This window comes from Oncorhynchus gorbuscha, linkage group LG09 (assembly GCF_021184085.1).
Source record: "Oncorhynchus gorbuscha isolate QuinsamMale2020 ecotype Even-year linkage group LG09, OgorEven_v1.0, whole genome shotgun sequence".
Classification (NCBI taxonomy): domain Eukaryota; kingdom Metazoa; phylum Chordata; class Actinopteri; order Salmoniformes; family Salmonidae; genus Oncorhynchus; species Oncorhynchus gorbuscha.
The window spans coordinates 34,562,840-34,571,051 of NC_060181.1; the positions used below are offsets into that span (position 1 = coordinate 34,562,840).

General features: G+C 41.5%; 1 long non-coding RNA gene across 1 annotated transcript; it reads left to right on the top strand.

Annotated features, from left to right (window-relative positions):
• The first annotated feature begins 1,390 nt into the window (after positions 1-1,390).
• Positions 1,391-6,388, top strand: LOC124043448. The gene is made up of 3 exons (XR_006840318.1): positions 1,391-1,441; positions 1,621-1,757; positions 6,331-6,388. It is a non-coding gene; the product is annotated as an uncharacterized LOC124043448 (long non-coding RNA).
• Positions 6,389-8,212: the final 1,824 nt, after the last annotated feature.

The following is an 8,212-nucleotide window of genomic DNA, read 5'->3' on the forward strand; positions in this document are numbered from 1 at the left end:
TCTCCTTTCAATAAATATTGAAGGTCTTATTCTGGTGACATGATGACCGAAGCTGCCGTTGGACCTCGAAGCCAGCTCCACTGCATTTTTTTCATTGTCCCCCTCTAATCAGGGACTGATTTAGGGACACCAGGTGTGTGCACTTAATTATCAGGTAGAACAGAAAACCAGCAGGCTCTGGACCTCGTAGAGTAAAAGTTGAATACCCCTGATGTAGGCTATACCCACAATGTATCTGCTAGCTGTTAGCTAGAGCACATGTGCCACATGTGCCATGTGCCGTGTGCCAATACCAGAGTGGGCACATTGAGGGGGGGGGGGCATATGCACATCATCTCCCTTCAAAATAAGAGTTCACCCTTTAACTTATTACTATTAATCTGCTATCTAGTAATTATATTATTAATTAATTTACTGTAACATTAATGTTAGGCTTGATACATGCTATTAATGTTAGTCAGGGTCTGTGTGTCCCTGTGCTTACCATGTGTGTGTGTGTGAGGGGGGGGGGGTGACTGTGCTAAGGGCCAGAGCGGATGAGGGAGGAGATGTGTGTCAGTGGTGAGGAGGCAGAACATGTTGTACCCTCTCACCTGAAGAGGTTACTGTGTGAGGGCGCTAACCTGAAATTCCACAAATTAACTTTTGACAAGGCACACCTACCTCACAAAGCTGGTTGAGAGAATACCAAGAGTGTACAAAGCTGTCATCAAGGCAAAGGGTGGAAACTTTGAATAATCTCAAGTATTAAGTGTATTTTGATTTGTTTAACACTTTTTTTTGGTTGCTACTTGAGTCCATTTGTGTTATTTCATAGTTTGGATGTCTTCACTATTATTCTACAATGTAAAACATTGTAAAAATAAAGAAAAACCCTTGAATGAGTAGGTGTCTCCAAACTTTTGTCCGGTACTGAATGTTTGTGTATGTACAGTATATGTCTATATACAGTAGATTCGGAAAGTATTCAGACCCCTTGACTTTTTCCACATTTCATTACATTACAGACTTCTTCTAAAATGTATTTAATATTTTTTTCCCTCATCAATCTACACAGAATACCCCATAACGACAAATCAAAAACAGGTTTTTAGATTTTTTTGCTAATTTATAAAAAATATAAACCTGAAATATCACATTTACACAAGTATTCAGACTCTTTACTCAGTACTTTGTTAAAGCACCTTTGGCAGTGATTACAGCCTCAAGTGTTCTTGGGTACAAGCTTGGCACACCTGTATTTGGGGAGTTTCTTCCATTCTTTTCTGAGTGCCCAGTTCACAGTTGTTTTAAACCCTGAAATAGTGACGAAATCAGCATCACTGGCTACTGACCTATTAAAAATGAGTGTGTTCTTCAAACATGTCAGGAAACTGTCTTATATGGGACACCGACTGAAGGGATGACGACTAACGTTACCAAAAGAAATAAATGCTGATAGGTACTGTATCTGTATTGGTTATGAAAGACAGTTATAATATTTGCACATTGTTGTATTAGCAGAACACTAAGGATGGTTTACTCTACATGGAACCATTTCACTTGAAAGGTATCAAAACACTTTGCTTGGAATATCTACATTAGTTTAGCAATTTGCACTTTTCTCTTATTACTTTGTAGGCTACTGCTGGACCCTTGGTTTGAGGCGAACTCTGTCATATCCAGGATGAAGTGTCATGCACTCCACCCCTCCTGCCACTCGACTGCACCTGTACGTACATGAAGAAAGAACCTCACCCAGAGACCTGGGAATGTCGGTATGTGTTTAGACAGCCAAATCCTTAGAATATACCATAGAAATAGAATTGAATGCCATGCTATTTCTGGGACAGCTGAAGTTGTACCGAAGATTTGTATGCTCCTTGTTCTATCTTTTCGTTTCCTCTACACAGAACTTATTTGTATTTTTGCTTGGTAATGTGTAGGCATACTGTCTTTACAAGAACATCAATATTACAGCAGAAAAAGTTATTTCTTTACATGAAATTACAAAACTTCAGGTTGCAAGCTACTTTCGTAGCAAGGTGGTGTAGAACGAGTGTCTCTTGAAACACATTGCAGACACTGGTAAAACATGTGTATACTTTAAATGCATACATTCAACAGCTGATGATACCAATATGAACAAATGGCGGGAAATCACGCATTAGATGCCTTCACAGTATGAATAAGCCTAGTATGTTGATATTCATTGCTTACTGCATATGTTTTTACTAAACAGTATGTTCTAAATAATATGTAGTATGTTTAGTACACAGAAGTATGTACTTTTAGTAAGAAGTAGGCAAGACATATGTTGGACACGGACCAAGCCTCGGGATTTGATGAATGTGAAATGTCATTTGAATATAAATATCTTCTTTCCCAGTACTGTCTCTAAGTAGGTTGGTATACAATATGAGTCTTAAATCTGGTCACACCCTAAAAAGTCACACCCTCGAAGATAAACCTACTCTCTAAAACTTGTGTTGTGTTTGCACATAGCAAGTACAATGGAAATGCACACACATTATATCCATATAAGCAGTCCTTATTAGTCAAGAAGGCTCTGATAGTAACATTAGACATGTTGAGTCAGGCATCACTCTCAGGGATGTACAGGTTCACAAGTGATTTTCACATGTTGAAAGAAACTCGCCCAAATTGCATATCTGAATAATTTGGGTAACACTTTGTGAATGTTAAAGATGCCATAACAACCTAATATTTAAAAATAATTGACAAGATACCAGAATCATTTATTTTTTCATTACAGTATTTAGTAGCAGTATTGTTGCTGCTGTTGCTGACTGGATTAGTCCTGTGCACCACAAGACTGTATTAGACTGCTGAGCTAAAGCCAAGGCATAAGCTTCTGGCTCAATGTGTGTTAGGCCGTGTATCTGTAAAGCACTTCCTGACCACCGCTGTTGTAAAAAGGGCTTTATAAAAAAATGTGATTGATTTGATTGGAGCTAATACATGTTTTCAGGTATCAGGCAGGGTTACTGAACACATTACAATGTCATCAATTGCTCTGACCTGAGTTCAAATAGTAAAGACTGTCTCAAATAGTTGAGACTGTCTGCAGTAGACTGCCAGAAAGATGTGGTTTGCTCTTTTGGGACTATTAAAATGGTGTTTGTGCCGGGAAAGCTCAATTATCGACCACAGCTCATTAGAGTATTTGAAATATACTATTTACCCTGGCCTGGTTCCAACCCATTCTGCCATTTTGTCCTTGAGCAAGGCACATAAACCCCTGAACTGCTACCTGGGTACTGCTCTGAGGCTTACCTGATGCTCCCAGACTGTTGCGTGAATAGTATGTCAGAGGGTTGGGTACTGTGACAGGTGGAATACACATTTTCATTGTATTGATAAACAAGGCAACATTAAACATGTCCTCCAACTAATAAATGTAAGTTATTGTGTGTGACCAAATTTTATCCAATATATTGACCAGATACTCAAGTGGCCGCTCTAACAATGAAAATAAATGTGTTCAAAATAGAAGGCAGTTAGCCTGGGTACCAGTCCAGGGCTTGACATTCAGGTCATTTCAATTGTGAGTGATTTCGTGTTTCATTTGCATAATAAAATGATGTTTTTACAGTGATTATAAATACAGGATAATTGTGTGAATTTTACAGAGAGTATAGGCCTAATGTTTATGAATTAAAATGGCCAACGTGCTTCCCGTGGTTACTTTTTCTATTGTCATGTCAGATACTCAAGGTTGTGACCCGGTTTGTGTGCATCTTAGACAATGGTTTTCTGATGTAAAACGGGAACATCAGCAACGTGAAAAGGCACGTTTTTCTTTATTTTTCAATCTTTTATTTAATTTGTACATAGAACACATTGGTTGTTGTTATCTCGTTGTTTGCAGATGAAAAAAAATCAGTGATATTTAGATTTTCACAAGTGGGTGGGGTTAAATGTGGAAGGTCTGTCATTGGCCAAATGCACATCCTCTCCCTTCAAAATAAGAGTTCACCCTTTAACTTATTACTATTAATCTGCTATCTAATAATTAACATATTATTAATGAATTTACTGTAACATTAATGTTAGTCTTCATGCTATTAATGTTAGCAAGGGTCTTTGTGTCCCTGTGCTTATAGTGTGTGTGTGTGTTGGGGGCGGTTGCCGAGATGCAGCAGTGTTTATGAAGAACCTCTCCGGTGTCAGTGTCTGAGAGAGTTGGCTGAGAGAGTTTTTAAGGTGACTGTGGAGAGGGCCAGAGCGGGGAATAACCCTTATACTGCACGCATACAGCCAGAACAGAACACTCTCTGTGGTACAGCCATTACTGGTAAGACGGGGAGAAAGAAGGGTTGAGGGAGGAGATGTGTGTCGGTGGTGAGGAGGCAGAACATGTACCCTCTGTCCTGAAGAGGTTAGTGTGCAAGGGCGCTAACCTGCTACACTCCCTCTACTCCCTCTGAGGAAGAACATCCTGGAAAACATGACCTTCCTCTCCTTTTTTGTGTGTTGTGTGTGTGTGTCCAGTTGTTTTAGTCTACTCATAAAAGTGTGTTTGTCTTTCAAGAAATTCCACAAATTAACTTTTAACAAGGCACACCTACCTCATGAAGCTGGTTGAGAGAATACCAAGAGTGTACAAAGCTGTCATCAAGGCAAGGGGTGGAAACTTTGAATAATCTCAAGTATTAAGTATATTTTGACTTGTTTAACACTTTTTTTGGTTACTATGTGATTCCATATGTATTATTGCATAGTTTTGATGTCTTCACTATTATTCTACAATGTAAAACATTGTAAAAATAAAGAAAAACTCTTGACTGAGTAGGTGTCTCCAAACTTCTGACTGGTACTGAATGTGTATGTATGTACAGTATATGTCTATATACATACATAATGTAAACTTTCACTGCTATGCGGATGACACACAGCTGTACATTTCAATGAAACATGGTGAAGCCCCAAAATTGCCCTCGCTAGAAGCATGTGTTTCAGACATAAGGAAGTGGATGGCTGCAAACTTTCTACTATTAAACTCGGACAAAACAGAGATGCTTGTTCTAGGTCCCAAGAAACAAAGAGATCTTCTGTTGAATCTGACAATTAATCTTAATGGTTGTACAGTCGTCTCAAATAAAACTGTGAAGGACCTCGGCGTTACTCTGGACCCTGATCTCTCTTTTGAAGAACATATCAAGACCATTTCGAGGACAGCTTTTTTCCATCTACGTAACATTGCAAAAATCAGAAACTTTCTGTCCAAAAATGATGCATAAAATTTAATCCATGCTTTTGTCACTTCTAGGTTAGACTACTGCAATGCTCTATTTTCCGGCTACCCGGATAAAGCACTAAATAAACTTCAGTTAGTGCTAAATACGGCTGCTAGAATCCTGACTAGAACCAAAAAATTTGATCATATTACTCCAGTGCTAGCCTCTCTACACTGGCTTCCTGTCAAAGCAAGGGCTGATTTCAAGGTTTTACTGCTAACCTACAAAGCATTACATGGGCTTGCTCCTACCTACCTCTCTGATTTGGTCCTGCCGTACATACCTACACGTAAGCTACGGTCACAAGACGTTGGCCTCCTAATTGTCCCTAGAATTTCTAAGCAAACAGCTGGAGGCAGGGCTTTCTCCTATAGAGCTCCATTTTTATGGAACGGTCTGCCTACCCATGTCAGAGACGCAAACTCGGTCTCAACCTTTAAGTCTTTACTGAAGACTCATCTCTTCAGTGGGTCATATGATTGAGTGTAGTCTGGCCCAGGAGTGGGAAGGTGAACAGAAAGGCTCTGGAGCAACGAACCGCCCTTGCTGTCTCTGCCTGGCCGGTTCCCCTCTTTCCACTGGGATTCTCTGCCTCTAACCCTGTTACGGGGGATGAGTCACTGGCTTGCTGGGGCTCTCTCATGCCGTCCCTGGGGGGGGGGGGGGGGGGTGCGTCACCTGGGTGGGTTGATTCACTGTTGTGGTCAGCCTGTCTGGGTTGGCACCCCCCCCCCTTGGGTTGTACCGTGGCGGAGATCTTTGTGGGCTATACTCGGCCTTGTCTCAGGATGGTAAGTTGGTGGTTGAAGATATCCGTCTAGTGGTGTGGGGGCTGTGCTTTGGCAAAGTGGGTGGGGTTATATCCTTCCTGTTTGGCCCTGTCCGGGGGTGTCCTCGGATGGGGCCACAGTGTCTCCTGAACCCTCCTGTCTCAGCCTCCAGTATTTATGCTGCAGTAGTTTATGTGTCGGGGTGCTAGGGTCAGTTTGTTATATCTGGAGTACTTCTCCTGTCCTATTCGGTGTCCTGTGTGAATCTAAGTGTGTGTTCTCTAATTCTCTCCTTCTCTCTTTCTTTCTCTCTCTCGGAGGACCTGAGCCCTAGGACCATGCCCCAGGACTACCTGACATGATGACTCCTTGCTGTCCCCAGTCCACCTGGCCATGCTGCTGCTCCAGTTTCAACTGGCCTGGGCCCTAGGACCATGTCCCAGGACTACCTGACATGATGACTCCTTGTTGTCCCCAGTCCACCTGGCCATGCTGCTGCTCCAGTTTCAACTGTTCTGCCTTACTATTATTCAACCATGCTGGTCATTTATGAACATTTGAACATCTTGGCCACGTTCTGTTATAATCTCCACCCGGCACAGCCAGAAGAGGACTGGCCACCCCACATATGCTCTCTCTAATTCTCTCTTTCTTTCTCTCTCTCGGAGGACCTGAGCCCTAGGACCGTGCCCCAGGACTACCTGACATGATGGCACCTTGCTGTCCCCAGTCCACCTGACTGTGCTGCTGCTCCAGTTTCAACTGTTCTGCCTTATTATTATTCGACCATGCTGGTCATTTATGAACATTTGAACATCTTGGTCATGTTCTGTTATAATCTCTACCCGGCACAGCCAGAAGAGGACTGGCCACCCCACATAGCCCGGTTCCTCTCTAGGTTTCTTCCTAGGTTTTGGCCTTTCTAGGGAGTTTTTCCTAGCCACCGTGTTTTTACACCTGCATTGTTTGCTGTTTGGGGTTTTAGGCTGGGTTTCTGTACAGCACTTTGAGATATCAGCTGATGTACGAAGGGCTATATAAATACATTTGATTTGATTTGATTATATACAGTTTATTTGGAATTTATTCAGACCCCTTGACTTTTTCTACATTTTGTTACATTACAGCCTTATTCTAAAATGTATTCAATAGTTTTTTTCCCTCATCAATTTACACACAATACCCCATAATGACAAAGCTAAAACACCTTTTTTGAAATTTCAGCAAAAAACTGATATCACATTTACATAAGTATTCAGACCCTTCACTCAGTATTTTGTTAAAGCACCTTTGGCAATGATTCCAGCCACGAGTTGTCTTGGGTATGACATCACTATCGGTGATGTCATCTACAAAATTGCTTCCAACACTCTTCTCAGCAAACTGGATGCAGTTTATCACAGTGTCATCCGTTTTGTCACTAAAGCACCTTATACTACCCACCACTGCGACTTGTATGCTCTAGTCGGCTGGCCCTCGCTACATATTCGTCGCCAGACCCACTGGCTCCAGGTCATCTACAAGGCCATGCTATGCAAAGCTCTGCCTTATCTCAGCTCACTGGTGACGATGGCAACACCCATCCGTAGCACGCACTCCAGCAGGTGTATCTCATTGATCATCCCTAAAGCCAACACCTCATTCGGCCGCCTTTCGTTCCAGTACTCTGCTGCCTGTGACTGGAACGAATTGCAAAAATCGCTGAAGTTGGAGACTTATATCTCCCTCACCAACTTCAAACATCAGCTATCTGAGCAGCTAACCGATCGCTGCAGCTGTACATAATCTATTGGTAAATAGCCCACCCATTTTCACCTACCTCATCCCCACAGTTTTTATTTATTTACTTTTCTGCTCTTTTGCACACCAATATCTCTACCTGTACATGATCATCTGATCATTTATCACTCCAGTGTTAATCTGCATTATTGTAATTATTCGCCTACCTCCTCATGCCTTTTGCACACATTGTATATAGACTCCCCTTTTTTTCTCTACTGTGTTATTGACTTGTTAATTGTTTACTCCATGTGTAACTCTGTGTTGTCTGTTCACACTGCTATGCTTTATCTTGGCCAGGTCGCAGTTGCAAATGAGAACCTGTTCTCAACTAGCCTACCTGGTTAAATAAAGGTGAAATAAAATAAATAAATAAAAAATAAACTTGGCAAACCTGTATTTGGGGAGTTTCTCCCATTGTTC